This window comes from Heterocephalus glaber, unplaced genomic scaffold, assembly GCF_053883595.1.
Source record: "Heterocephalus glaber isolate CG9 unplaced genomic scaffold, H.glaber_assembly_v1.0 deba00001610, whole genome shotgun sequence".
Taxonomy (NCBI): Eukaryota; Metazoa; Chordata; class Mammalia; order Rodentia; family Bathyergidae; genus Heterocephalus; species Heterocephalus glaber.
In genome coordinates this window covers 26,413,240-26,428,743 of record NW_028258381.1, presented here as the reverse complement: position 1 = coordinate 26,428,743, position 15,504 = coordinate 26,413,240, and positions in this window count along the sequence as shown.

Genomic DNA, 15,504 nt, shown 5'->3' with positions numbered 1-15,504 from the left:
AATCTATGGCACTCATGCCACAGTAGGCTGTTTGTATCATTGAAAGCTCTAGAAAGTTCACTATCACTGATATAGGGTATTATGTCTTGGCAATGGGAAAGACAATTGATACAAATGATGTGTTTATACAATGTAATACTACTGGGCCAAGTATGGAGCTATTTATACCTGTAACAACATGGAAGAATATCAAATACGTACAATAAGTGAAAGAAGCCAGATTCAAAAGTTACATTCCATTTGTATTTCATTCTGGAAGTAGCAAAACTACAGAGACAGAGAACATTGGTGGGACTGGGAGTGGGGGACTGGGAGTGGGGATAAGAACTAACAAGAGGAAGTGTAGAGGGAGTTTTATGAGATGACGAAACTGTTGGGCATTGATTGTGGCGTCCACATTTTTTGAAATTAATGGAACTGTTCAATAAAAAGAGTATGTTCTACCATATGAGATCTACCTCAATTAAAATGGTCCTGATAGTAACTATTCAAAAAGGATGGTCTTCATTAAATAAGACAATTTTCTATTATCTTCATTGCCATTGTCAAAAATCTGTGCTTATAAACACAGCCCTACTTTACTGAATCAGAGAATTTTCCTGTTGGCCCCATCATCTTTATGTCTACTCCTCTAGCTTTGCTCTGGCCTTCTTCACCTCTCTGAAAGAGTACTGTAACCCGGCTTCCCATTTTATATCTTATTTTTTTACTCTGTTTTCCATACTGGTCTTCCTTTCATAGCAATTTTTCTGCTTCTCTGCTTAAACACCTGATTCAGCTGTTAAGTCTTAAGTCCTTAGCAATCTCTCTCCTGACCACAAACTTGTTCCCCTCACTCCCTTAAATACATCACAAACACTAATCTTGTATTTGTTCACATTTTTATGCATACTACTGTTCCTTCTGCCCTTGATTCTTTTCCTTATCTTGTTTCCATGGAGAATTCCCACTTATCCTTTAAGTTCGAGTAAAGACAGAGTACAGATACTTCCCATTTCTTCCTTGGCATTCCAGGCGTGGAAAGTCTATTACAATTGTAACTTCTGTATTTTCTTGGTTGCTCTGCCACCGAAACTTTACTCATGCCATTTCTGCTTGATCTCACCCAAAGTCTATTCAATAAATTCACAGAAATCATTCACTATTTCCTTATGGACCATTATAGATGGGAAAGACAAATATGATGTGAAGTAATTGGGATAAAGTCCCTACCCTCAAACAACTCACAGCCTGCTGGAGAGAAAAAAAACAAATTAATGTGAATACACCTGAGAAGCACATGGATAGCAGTATATGCGAGACACAGAGCCATCATGGGGCAATAATTGATAGCTACTTTTTGTTGTTGAGAACCTATTTTGTTCTTTGACATGTTCTAGAATCATTTGGTAAATAAGAGAGACAATTCCTCTGTCCTTACATGGCTGATACCTTTCTACAGAAGATAAGATGTTTCTTTTCCACAATTCTGGAAAATAGATTTTAAAATTATTGTTTCAGCAATTTACAGTTAGAAAGCTGAGAGGCTGACTTTTGTAAACAGATGTTATATAAACAGAAGGGTGTTTGGAGTTGGGACTGAAACCCAAAGCCTGTGCTCTGTTTCCCTCATGTTCTCTCTACTTGGACCCTCTTACTTTGGTGCTTGCCCCTTTGGTGTTTTGCTCCATTCTTGTGTTTAATTTTATCTTATTTTAATTTTTCTACAGTACTGGGTTGGGAAATGAACCTAGGGCTTTTCACTGAGCAACATTCCAGCCCTTTAATTTTTTTAAAAAATTTTGAGACAGAATGTTACTAAGATACCCAGTTGCCCAGTCTGGGCTTCAAGTTGTGATCTTCCTGCCTCAGACTCCCAGAGTGCTGAGATTACAGCTGTGAGCCACCACTCCTGGCTCCGATCATTGACTTTATTTCTAAACCTTTGACTTCTCTTTGAACACTTAGTTAATCACAAGATTGTAGCTTTTCCTACCCAAGCTGACTTGAGTAATCAATTCCGGCGCTGACACTCAAAGTATATAAGTATTGCATGGGTACCAAGTATTTTATTTAATTTATTTATTTTTTTGGTACTGGGGATCGAACTCAGGCCTTTGCACTTGCAAGGCAGGTATGGAAGCACTGAGCTAAATCCCCAGCCCAAGTATTTTACATAGTCACTGTTTTACACAGGTGCATACTGGCTTTGAAACTAACTCTCTGGCCAAGCTCTGGCCCAACATCCATTCCTCAGAAATGGTACACTTGACTGGAACACCAGGCCGTCCCTGTCCAGGTCCCTGGTGAAGGAGAGTTGGAGAAGGAATCTCACCATCTAGAAGGTTTGGTATTCTTGCTGATAATTACAAAACAATATGGTATGTGTTACAGCGGAGATTTGCACAAGGCATGATGGAAGTGTAGAAAAAAGGGTCACAACCAGTGAGGAAATTAGGGAAAATTCACATGAGCAATAAACCTGGAGCAGCTTCATTCTTGCATGTGAGTCTAGGGGAAGCTACTACGTATGCAGAAGTGTGATAGTGTGAATGAACTCGACGCAGACAGGAAATGCCTAGTCAACTATTACCATGATGCACAAGGTACATGAAAATCCAGGTGTGATGAGGGGCTCGATTTCTGGGCCAGAAGTGAAGTGCCTTGATGAAGCATACCAAAAAGTTTGAAAGCTACACTTATCCTAATGAAACCTAAAAGCCTAAAGACCTTCAAACAAAAGAGGGACAGTCCTGGGTGGTCCCGTTAGTACTGTACACCACTGGAAAAGACCCATTGCTGATTCTCTCTGATGGTCTCAGTCAGGGATCTCTTGGAGCCTGGTGTGGCCTCTCTACTAAGCTCTAAATGTGGTTCTGTTGTGAACATCATAAGTTCCTCTAAGGTTAGAAGACTCTGATTTTTTATCTCAGATCTTAGGATATCCCTTTAACAAATGGAGTCATCAATTTACAGAAGAATGTGCATCTTGTTTGTTAGATGAAAGCATTCTTTGCTTTGCATAATACACCTAAGGGGGAAAAAAAAGACGTATCATTAAAATTAAGAATCCCAGGAACTAGGTGATATCATGCATTGGGATATTTCTCTGAGTCTACAGTAAAAGCTTTCATATCTAGTATCTCACTGGATTTTCACAACTCTATGGGGTAAGTAGGGAAAACAAAAGCTGAAGTTAAAGGCTGAATTTGGAGCAGCTCAGCTACAGAAAAAAGTGTAATATTTACTGTATTTCTTTGGAGTGAAAAACGTTCATATTTAGCATATGATCCTGTTTGGCACATACTTTTGTTAGCAAATAATATAGATCCACTTGAGAAAGCTATGCCCAAAAAGGGGAACTTAATTATTAGCATGCAGCAATGTCTCACAAATCTTAAGGACTGAGTATAGCTGGGCCTCAGGAATGGGCCAAAACCTAGGACTCCATTAAGGTGCAATTTTCATAAGATTTATTATGTATCACCTACATGCCATAAAATTGATCCATTTTGAGTTTGTAATTCAATAGTATTTGTTCATCATTACCAATGTCAATTTCAGAACGTTTTCATCATTCCCCAAAGAAGCTCCATATGCTTAAGATCAGTTACTTCCCATTTTCCTTCAAACCCCATCCACTCTTGATGGTCCATAACCTGCTTTCCGTCTCTATAGATTTGCCTGTTCTGGATATTTCAAACAAATGGAATCATGTGATTTCTATTTGAATTCTCTCGCCATATTTTAAAGCTTATTTTCCATCATAGAATTTATCCATACTTTTTTTATCTTTTTATTGGTAAAAACATTCTACTCTATGAATATGCCACATTTACATCTATTCATCAGTGTATGGACATTTGGGTTTTTATATATTTTGGCTATTGCAAATAATTCTGCTATGACATTTGGGTAAAAGTTTTGGGGTTGACATATGCTTCCATTTCTCTTGGATATACACCTAGTGATTGAATTTCTGAATAATATAGTATATTCATCAGCACTCCAGCTGTTGAGACACCATACCCAACACTCACAATTTAAAGAAGAAAATGTTTGATTTAGCTCACAGTTTGCGGAAATTAAATCTATTTTCAGTTGGCTTTAATGACATGGAGAAGCAAAGCTACTTAGTTAATAGTGGTCAAGGAGAAGAGCAGGGGAACAGCACTAGAGAGGAAGAGGCGAGAGACCATATGCAGTATCCAAGGTTATGCCTCCTTGACCAATGCTGACACAACCAAGAGTGTACTCTACTAATCTGCTAGGCACTTCTTGACCAAATGAAGTTTGATTAACAATCACCTTGTCAGATTCCATCCCTTGTGAACTGCACATCCAAATGCATCTCCTTAAACCATACCTAATCTCCAAATAAAGATGATAGAAAGTTCATAATATCACCTGAAATAATAAAACTATCTTGGATAAAACTGGAAATGCAATAATTGTGACTTCCCCAAAGTCCCAATAGTTCCATCATTTTTCAAAAGTCCAAGCCCCTGTCTCTTCAGACACTCATAGCAAACACTTAGCTGTGAGCTTCTATAGAACCCAAAATCAAGCCACATAATCCCAAAGTGCAATGGTATTTGATAAATATTCCCATTCCAAAAGGGAAGAATGTGGGGATAGGAAAGAATTGGACTAAAGCAAGATTGAAACCCAGCAGGGTAAGCACTGAGTCTTGTATCTCCATATGTGGGCTCCAGGGCACACAGTGGTAAAATGTGAGTTCCAAAGGTCTTGGGCAGCCCTACCCCATGGGCTTGCTGGCTTCAGACCCTACAACCTCTCTTGAGATGGCTCCATTCATGGCCTACAGATTTCCTTGGCAGACATTCCCTATTCTTGGCATCTCTGACTTCCTGGATTCTCCACTGTATCTTTGATTTCATTCTCACAGCTTGTTTTCTCAGGGCTTCCTTGCCTGGTCACTTAGGCCTCCCTTTGAAATCTGGGCAGAAACACTCCTGATCCCACAACCATTGCATTCTGCATGGTAGTACAATCACCATCATGTGATGATGCCAAGCTCTTCTGTAGGTAGACCGTGGCTGCATTGGCCTCTGAGTGCATGAAATGCTGAGCCTGGTGAAATAAATTCTGGAAAACCAGTTCCCTAGGAGATCCTTCTTGAGCAGGTGTCCAAAGGACTCTCTTCTTGAATGGAAGATTCAAGGTATCTTTCTTCTTGTCTGTACAAAGAACTTGATCTTTTAAATAGCACTAATCTCTTTAGCAGCCCTACTTCTTTGCACCCCAAATTTACACATGGGTACTTCCGAGTCCAAATTTAAGTTGTAAAGATTTTTTTTATGCTTCGCCTTTTGCCCTTGATTCTCATTATAAATCTGGATAAGAGGAGTCAGCAGTACTCAGCCACAGCCTGAATTTGGAGTTGTCTTGAAATTTTCTCCACCAGATTAGTCTACCATTTTTAATATCAGTCTCCTTCAAAGTCTCAGTACCTGCACAAAATATAAAAAATTTTCTGCTAGAGGGTAGCACATATGCCTTCTAGTACAATTATCAATGGAATCCTTATTCCCAACTGAAATCTCTTGAGCCTGGCCTTTACTGTCCACATTCCTGTCAGCATCCTGGGCTTCTGAATTTTGACCCAAATCACCTGTCAGTCTCTATTTACACAATCCCAGGGCTTCTGTAGTCTGCTTTTACAAACTTTTGCAAACTTCCCATAAACCATTTCTAAAAGCTTCTAAACCATATGGTCATATATGGTGACAGCAATGACCCCACATCTCTGGTACCAATTTTTTGTATTAGCTTTCTCATTGTTGAGACAGAATACTCAATATCTACAATTTAAAAGGGGGAAGGCTTAAATTTTCTCATGGCTTGGGGGAATTTAGTCCAGTCAGCTGGCTCCAAGGCAGATGGAAAGGCATGGAAGAGCAAAGCTTCTTAGTTTAAAGTGGCTGGGGAGCAGAGCAGGGGGACAGCTCCAGAGAGGATGGGGTAAGGGATCATATATAATACCCAAGGCCATGCTTCCTCAACCCACCCAGACACATTCAGGCATGTGCGCTACTAATCTGCTAGGTGTTTCTTAATCCAAAGAAGTTTACATATCAGGATTAATGGTCACATATGGTGACTCCATATTTAACATATTAAGGAACCTCCAAATTGTTTTTCACAGTGGCTGAGGCATTTTACATTCTCACCAAAATTCTAATTTCTCTATATCTTTGCCGATGCTTGTTATTATTTTTTTTATTATAGCCATTCTAATGGGTGTGATGTTGTAGTCTATTGTGATTTTAACCAGTCTCCAATATAATTTTCTTTCCTGACCTTTCTGGTCAATTGTATATCCTTGATCTTATTTCCTGGGATTTTTAATTTTGGTAATTGATTTGTTTCCATAGATATATTGTAGGAGACAAAGAATATTTTCTGTTAAGATGGTTTACTTATTTTTCATTTTGGTTATATTTTTATTACTATGTTAGTAAACGCTTGATATATCCCAAATGCAATTCCATTATCAAATATCATTTACAAATATTTTATTTCCTTCTGTAGGTTATTTTTTTAAACTTTCTAAGATCCACTAAAGCACAAAAGTCTAAATTTGGTGAAGTACAGTTTATCTATTTGTCTTTTTTGTTTGTTCTGTTGTCATATGCAACAATATGTCACCCATTTCAAGGTCACAAACATTATGTCTATGTTTTCCTCTAATAACTGTAAAAATTATTTTAGAATTTACATTTAAATGTATAATCCACTTTGAGTAAATGTTTGTATATGGTGTAAAGAATGGGTTCAACTTGGTTCTTTGAATATAAATATCCATTTTTTTATTTTGAGCCACCTGCTTCATTATCTTGTTTTTACAAACTAATTCTGCTGTTTTCATGTTTGTCCACCTGTTAGAAATAGATAGAACTAGATAGCCAGTAGTTCCTAAGTTTACATGTTGTGAGTCCAGCTACTTGGGTAGAACTAAATCCTCTTTGTATTCTCAATGTCAAACTCTCAGCGAATGGACCCGGACTGGTCCAACTTGGTTCGGGTGTATGGTTCTGGACTCATTGACAATACCAGGGAAGTCAATCATGGCCACCAAGATCTCCCTGGGTTTGAGGAGGTACTCATTAGTCATTCTCTGCACAACAATGGTTAGTGCAGAAAGCATCAGTGACTTTAGGTGTGAAGGGAAACTGAAATTGAGAGTCATTCTTAGCTATAAAAGATGTGGCACATAGCAAATGTATAAATAAAAATCATTAAATATATATGTACATTGAATATTGAACTTGCTCACACATTGATCAGAGTTTTATGGCATTTTTAGCCCCCAACTAAAAAGTATGAAGGGTGCTTGCTCTAGTGTTGGAGTTGGAGGTGGGGAGTGGGACTTAGGGGTCATTACAGATGAAAGGCTTGCTGGCCATGTGATTCTGGGTTCCTCACAAGCAAACTGTACCTATCCTGTTTACTTCACAGGACTGTTGTGAGGATAAAATTATAAAATTCAAGTGAGAGCATGCCAAACGCAAATGCCAGGTGTTATTATGGGAGTCAAGGGGAATGAGGCCAAGAACTTAAGAGGGTGCTGTATAGTGGAAGTAGGTGGTGAAATTGTAGTTCAGGAAGTTGAAGAGAGAGAAGCAGTGAACAAATGATAGGAAAATTGAAGAAGTAAGCCAATAAAATTGATTATTATACATTTGTTGGATTTTAAAATGATATAACTATTATTCATTAGTGCCTGCAATGTGAGATACATTTTTGGGTAAAATATTTGTCCTATATGTAAGCCAGCTTTTGAAACCTTGGCATGGTTAGCATTTGGACTGGATACTTCCCTGTTGTGTGGCTGTTCTGTGTATGAGAGAATGTTTCACAGAATCTTTGGCTTCTATGCCCTAGATGCCTGTAGCACTCTCTTACTTTGACAATGTTGCCCTGCTTGATCTTTGTTGAGAAGCACTAGTATAGGGTAAGGATGGAAGGGATCATTTCTTCTTGGTACTGTCCTGTAAAATCCAATGGCTTGCAAAATCCTATTGCAGCTAGGTCCTGGTTGGACTGTACTGTGGCTCTCATGGTTCTTGGCTCACTACGTTACCTTCCTAATTGGTTACTAGGTGACTAGCTCCTCTCATTCAGATCCATAGGCCTGGAGTTGTGGGTTTCCCAAATGTTTTAGCAAGTTGAGTCTTACTTTTTCCTTTCACCTTTTTTTTGGTCCATATTCCTGTGCCTCAGTGACAATGAGCTTCTAATTCTTCCCTGGAAATGTTATGCCAGCTCTGCCTCTGCAATTCTAAGCACACTGTTCTTGGAGTCAGGAATGCCTTCCTTCACTTCTTTGCCTAGAAAACTGCCATAAATTCTCTTAGTTCAGATGTCATTTCCTCTGGGAATCTTTTCCTGACAACTCTGGACAGATTTGGTGGCTTATGCCTCTGTACTTCTATGGAACTCGGTTAATGTTTTTATGGCAGCCTCTGGTAAATCCCCACTCCAATTGACACCAGTGGCAGATGGAAAGTTGACCAGATAGGCAATTGGGTTCCTTTCAGAGACAGATCTCTGATTGCCTGGAACTAGTGGAAATTGAGGTGACAACTGAGGGGTTATGACCAGGGCTACTCTCTGGCAGATACTCAAAGGTCCCTCAGAAGAAACTAGCTCCTGACAGCCCATCTGGGTAATCAGCAGAAAATCTCCATATCTTGTCCCTATCTGGACTCCTCAGTGAGGTGAAAAGGGAACCCTGTCAGTGATCATCAGATATCCTCTGTCTCAGAGTGATCTGAAATGATGCTGTCAGAGCCCTTTCTTAAGCCTCCGTTAAGAGTTGAGCTACAGGTTTGGACTGCTTTCTCTACTACTAGTAAGACCTCTAGACAAATGTACAAAGCAAATCTTTGATAGAGTAAAAATACCTGAACCTTTTCTCCCATCTAGGCATGGTCTTCATCATTTATGTGTGTAGAGGAGAAAAATGTCTTTTCTGATAGGTTATGGACTTTGGAACATTGATTGTCAACTTATAAAACGCTGTATGGTAATTTTTTGGGATGTTTAACAAGATTGAGCTTTATTTGGACCTTTTCTCTCTGCTAGTGAGTTAAAAACTCCACTTAAATTTTTCTCCAACTTTTGGAAGTTCATTTGAAAATCCCTTGTAGTCAGACCACTCCTCCTTCCAGAAAGTCAGACTAAGGCAACTGGCAACAACTGTTTTGTCTTACACTAGGGAAAATAGCAATCGCAATCGGTAACTTGTATTTGTGTTTTTCCTCCTTAACTAGAATATGGAACTATCTTAGCCAGCCCTTCTCTTCATTCATGAGTGCATAGGAAGTTGATAAGAGTGCCTTAACTATGTAGATTGTGGCTGCTAGGAGGTCCTATGAGTTTCAAATACTTAGTGAATTTAAAATGGACCTTAAAGGAGTAGCCTTGTCTTGCTGCTAATAAAAGTTGCCTAAATGACTGGATAGACAACAGAAATTTCTTGTAGCTTTCTCTGCCCTAGGGCCCAGGGCAGAATCTCTGACTTACCATCTTTGGAGGTGATCTCTTTTGCAGGAAAAGGGCCCTAATTTGACTGTTGACTTATTTTCCCCTCTCTCTTTCAAGGAACTAGATAGCAGTGGTTTAAATCTCTTGGTTTGCTAGCAATACTTCCTTCTCTAAACATGATTCTTATAGCTGAAGTCAATTCTAACTTGCGCTTTGAGAGTACCTACTAGAGTAAGGATATGAGTTCCTTGAGGAAGATAAGATCATGCGCTGGTAAAGGGTAGATAGTCCAGTCCAGTTTTATTTTCTGGTTCTCTCTCCAGATGGTAGCTCCCTACCCTGGGGTGGAATAAACCTTGGGGGATGCCCTGGGGACACCCTAGGGGGCACAGGAATCAAGCAGAGACTTATAGGATGACATATTTGTTTCTCTTATTTCAAATTGGGACTCTATATGTGAACCTGTCACTTCTTTGGAATATATTAAGGAGCAATTTAGTATTTCTCTACACCCACGTGTGTTGTGCCTACCTCCTAAAGCCACATACACAGAGGAAAGTACTATGATACTATTTCACAATTAGAATTATACTGTAAAAGAGAGAAAATGGTCAAAATCATCTTTTGTTGAGATTTTCTTTACATTAAGAAGTAATTCTTGCTTGTGTTCAAATGTAAATTTGGGGCATAGAAAAATGAGACACCTCACCCTTAAAACCTTCAGTACCTCTAAGCCTGAGGCTACTGCTTGCCCTAAACCACCAGGTGCTGAGGGTGGAGTTTCTAGGTCAGCCATAATTAATCTCTATGAGGCTATATCCATCCTTAGCTAAGTTGTTCAGTTCTCTCAAAGACAACATCCCTTGCAGGAAGTAAATGGCAAATATGGGACTGCCTGTGTTCATGTATCCTTTTCTCTCAGTGATCTAGGATGGATCAAATGAGACCTAATAAAGTTTTCAGATGACTCTGATATGTACAATGAAGTCTTTAGAGGACTTACTCAAGACTTATGGAGTAGATGAGAAAGATGTAATGTTGCTCTAAAATCAAATATTGAGGAGGTCAGCCAAGGCCGAGCACAGTGATGCGCCGGGAACCTGCGGGCCATCAGCTGCTATGCACCCAGTCCCCATGCGGGCTTCTCCCAAGGCGGTCATGTAACTCCTAAGGGTAGTGGTTCCCAGCCCTAGCCAAGCAATGTGAAGATCCTCAGCTGTGTTCCGGTTCCTGCCCATGGCACGGTGAGGTCCCAGGAGCAGCTTGGAGCCCCACCTTCATCTGGTGCTCTGCTTACAAGGCCCAATTCCAACAACCCCTTCCCCCCCAGCTTCCAGCTCTTCTACTACCTGGTCCCACACTAAAGAGGCACAGGGGATTATACTTCACATAGTTAAATGTGATAGATTAATAACTAACACAAATTGTCATTTTCTAAACTGTGCTTGAGGCTATGGTATTGCTGATTGTAACATTTGGCCTAACATGTTGTGATTGACCTAATCAGTTTTCCTTCCTGGTATAAGGAAAATAAAATAGCCTCAGAGTCATTACAGCCTCAAAACCTAAACACAAACCATATCTGGAAAACACCTCTGAAAAGCAATCATTCCACAAGGGTTTTAAACACAAGCAACAAAGATACCTGCATTAAGCAATTTTGAAATATCAACCCAGGAATTAAACCAATGACAGTACCAAAAACAAAAATGAGAAGACATTTAAGCAAGGCACAAATGCAGGCTACCATGCCACAAAAAGGAAATTCTGGGGGAAATGAGGTGGAAAAGTCTGATAATCAACCACCTGGACACCCTGAACTGATAGCACAGGAAGTAACAAAGCAGATACAAGAGGCTCTAGAAAAATTCAAAGCAGAAATAATCTCCCAGATAAATACAGAGATGGTGAGTAGAGTGAAAGACATGATTAGAGGCTCTAGAGCAGAAACAGACAAGAAAATAGATGAGATCAGAAACATGCTGGAAGCCAGGAATGCACAGCATAAGAGAGAAATGGAAACCATGATCGCCCAACATAAGAAATGGAATCCATGAAACAGACTCAAACAGATATTCAGGAGATTAAAAATTCCACTGAAAGCATGCAGAGCAGACTAAGAGAATCTGAAGACAGAATATCAGATATAGAATACAGGATCACAGTTAAGGACCATGAAAACAGAGACTTCTTAAAGATAGTAAGGGACCATGAGAAAGCAATCCAACAGCTGCTAGATGATGCAAAGAAGAATAACATAAGACTGATAGGAGTCCACGAAAAAATAGGAGAAAGTACAATTAACATAAAAAATCCGTTCACAGTAGTAATAGTAGAAAACTTCCCAGACAGAGGTAGAGAATTGGACACACAGATAAGTGAGGCATATAGAACTACACCCAGCCATGATAAAAATAAATCTACACCTAGACATATAATAGTCAAGATTCCAGAAACCCAACAGAAGAACAAAATTCTACAGGCAGTTAGAAAAAAGAAACAAATCACATACAAAGGAAAGCTCATCAGAATCATGGCAGATTTTTCAACACAAACCCTCAAGTCAAGGAGAGCCTGGAGTTAAGTATTTCAAGCCCTAAAATAAAATAACTTCCAACCTAGAGAGTTGTATCCAGTAAAATTTTCTTTGAAAATCGATGGGGAAATTAGATACTTTCATGACAAAGAACACCTGAGAAATTTCATGAACACTAAACCAGCACTCCAAACAATTTTATGCAATATCCTAGAAAAAGACAATGAAGGTCACAACTCCATGAGGCCCAACAGAGAGAAGACACCACGTGAGGTAAGGAACTAAAGGGAAAGGGGGAAAAATAAGAAAAGAGCCAACAATAAAACATCATGGCAAGAATGAGTCAATATCTTTCAATTATAACTATCAATGTTCATGGCCTCAATTCACCAATCAAAAGAAACAGACTGACAGAATGGATTAAGAAGTAAAACCCAGCAATATGCTGTATACAAGAAACACACCTAACTAAAAAGGAAATTCATAGACTGAAAGTAAAAGGATGGAAAACAGTTCTCCACACCACAGGAACCCAGAAAAAAGCAGGGGTAGCAATCTTATTTGCAGACAAAGTCAATTTCAAACCAAAACTAATTAAGAGAGACAAAGATGGTCACTACATCCTTGTGAAGGGAACAATACAAGAGGAAGAGATGACAATCCTAAATATTTATGGACCAAATACGAATGCCCCCAACTATATGAAACAAATATTAATGGCCATGAAAAACCAAATAAGCACTAGTACAGTTGTAGTGGGGGAACTCAATACCCCACTATCACAAATAGACAGATCATCTAGACAAAAAATTGACAACGAAATTCTAGAACTGAACCAAGCTATTGAACAAATGAACTTAATAGATATTTACAGAGTGTTCCACCCCACAAAATCAGAATACACATTCTTTTCAGCTGCACATCGGTCATTCTCCAAAATAGACCACATGCTAGCTCATAGGACATGTCTAAGTCAATGTAAAATAATTGAAATTATGCCCTGTATATTATCAGACCATAGTGCAATAGAATTGGAGATCAATAACATCAGAAACTGTAAAACTTCCACAAACACCTGGAAATTGAATAACACCCTCCTGAACAACCAGTGGGTCACAGAGGAAATTAAAGAAGAAATTAGACAGTTTCTACAAGTAAATGACAATGCCGGTACAACATATAGGAATCTATGGGACAAAATGAAGGCAGTTCTACTTGGGAAATTCATAGCAATGAATGCCCATATTAGGAAAACAGAGAGAACTCAGATAAATAACCTAATGCTGAACCTCAAACTTCTAGAAAAAGAAGAGAATAACAAACCCAAAGCCCACACAAGGGAGGAAATTATAAAGATCAGAGCAGAAATCAATGCAATGGAGACTAAGAGAATGATACAAAAAGTGAATGAATCAAAGAGTTGGTTTTTTGAAAGAATAAATAAAATCGATAAACCTTTAGCCAAACTTATGAAAAAAAAGTAAAGAAAAGGTGCAAATCCATGCAATTAAGAATGAAAAAATGTGAAGTCAGAACAGATCCATCAGAAATCCAGAGGATCACCAATACCTACTTCAAGAACCTGTACTCTAATAAAATGGAAAACACAGAAGAAATGGACAGATCCCTAGATATATATGAATTGCCAAAGTTAAATGAAGAAGATATAGAAATTCTAAACACCCCAATTACAATGAGTGAAATTGAAAACATAATAAAAAATTTACCAACAAAGAAAAGCCCAGGACCTGATGGCTTCACTGCTGAGTTCTATAAGACAGTTAAAGAAGAACTATTGCCATTACTCTTTAAACTCATGAAGGAAATTGAAAGGGAAGCAAGGCTTTCAAATTCATTCCTGGAAGCAAGTGTTACTTTGATTCCAAAACCAGGGAAAGATACAACCCAAAAAGAGAACTACAGGCCAATCTCCCTAATGAACATAGATGCAAAAATCCTCAACGAGATACTGGCAAACAGACAGAGGGTCATCACGAAAATCATACACCCTGACCAAGTTGGATTTATCCCAGGGATGCAAGGATGATTCAACATTCATAAATCAATAAATGTAATACACTATATTAACAGAGTCAAGGACCAAAACCATGTGATCATCTCAATAGATGCAGAAAAGGCATTCGACAAAATCCAACACCCATGCATGATAAAAACCCTACAGAAAACGGGGATAGAAGGTCTTTATCCCAACCTGATTAAGGATATCTATAAAAAACCAACAGCCAACATCATACTAAATAGTCAAAAAGTGAAATCCTTCACGCTAAAATCAGGAACAAGACAAGGATGCCCACTATCGCCATTCCTCTTCAATATAGTTCTGGAAACATTAGCCACAGCAATTAGACAAGAGAAAGAAATAAAAGGAACAAAGATAGGAAAGGAAGAAGTGAAACTGTCATTATTTGCTGACAATATTATACTTTACATAGAAGACCCAAAAAACTCTGCCAAAAGACTTCTAGACTTAATTGACAGATTCAGTAGAGTAGCTGGATATAAGGTCAACACTCAAAAAACAATAGCCTTCTTATACGCAAATAGCAGACCCATTGAGAGAGAAATTCGGGAAATAATTTCTTTTACAATAGCATCTTAAAAAATGAAATATCTAGGAATCAATCTAACAAAGGAAGCAAAAGACCTCTACACTGAAAACTACAGCACTCTGAAGAAGGAGATCGAAGAGGATATAAGAAAATGGAAAGATATCCCTTGTTCCTGGGAGGAAGAATCAATATAGTGAAAATTGCCATACTTCCAAAACTACTATATAGATTTAATGCAATGCTGATTGAAATTCCAACAATATACTTCACAGAACTAGAGAAAACAATCCAAAAATTCATTTGGAAGCAGAAGAAACCTAGAAAAGCAGAGAACAGCAAAAGCAATTCTAGGCAACAGAGACATGGCTGGGGGTATCATAATCCCCAACTTGAAACTATACTACAAAGCTACTGTGATAAAAACAGTATAGTACTGGCAAAGAAAAGACCCTAAGATCAGCGGAATAGATTAGAAGATGCAGAAACAATTCCAGACATACTCAGCCACCTCATCTTTGACAAAGGAGCCAATTGCCCTCATTAGAGAAAAGATAGCCTGTTCAATAAATGGTGTTGGATAAACTGGATTTCAACCTGCCAAAGATTAAAACTAGACCCATACCTATCACCATGCACTAAACTAAGATCCAAGTGGATTAAAGAGCTAAATATCAAGATAGAAACACTAAACTTGCAGGAAGATAAGTTAGGTAGAACTCTTGATGACATTGGCATTGGAAAAGACTTTATGAACAAAACTTCAGTAGCATGGGAGCTAACACAAAGAATCAACAACTGGAATCTCATCTTATTAAAAAGCTTCTGCACTGCAGGAGAAACTACCAACAGAGCTAAGAGACAACCTACAATATGGGAAGAAATTTTTAGCAGCTGTACCTCAGACAA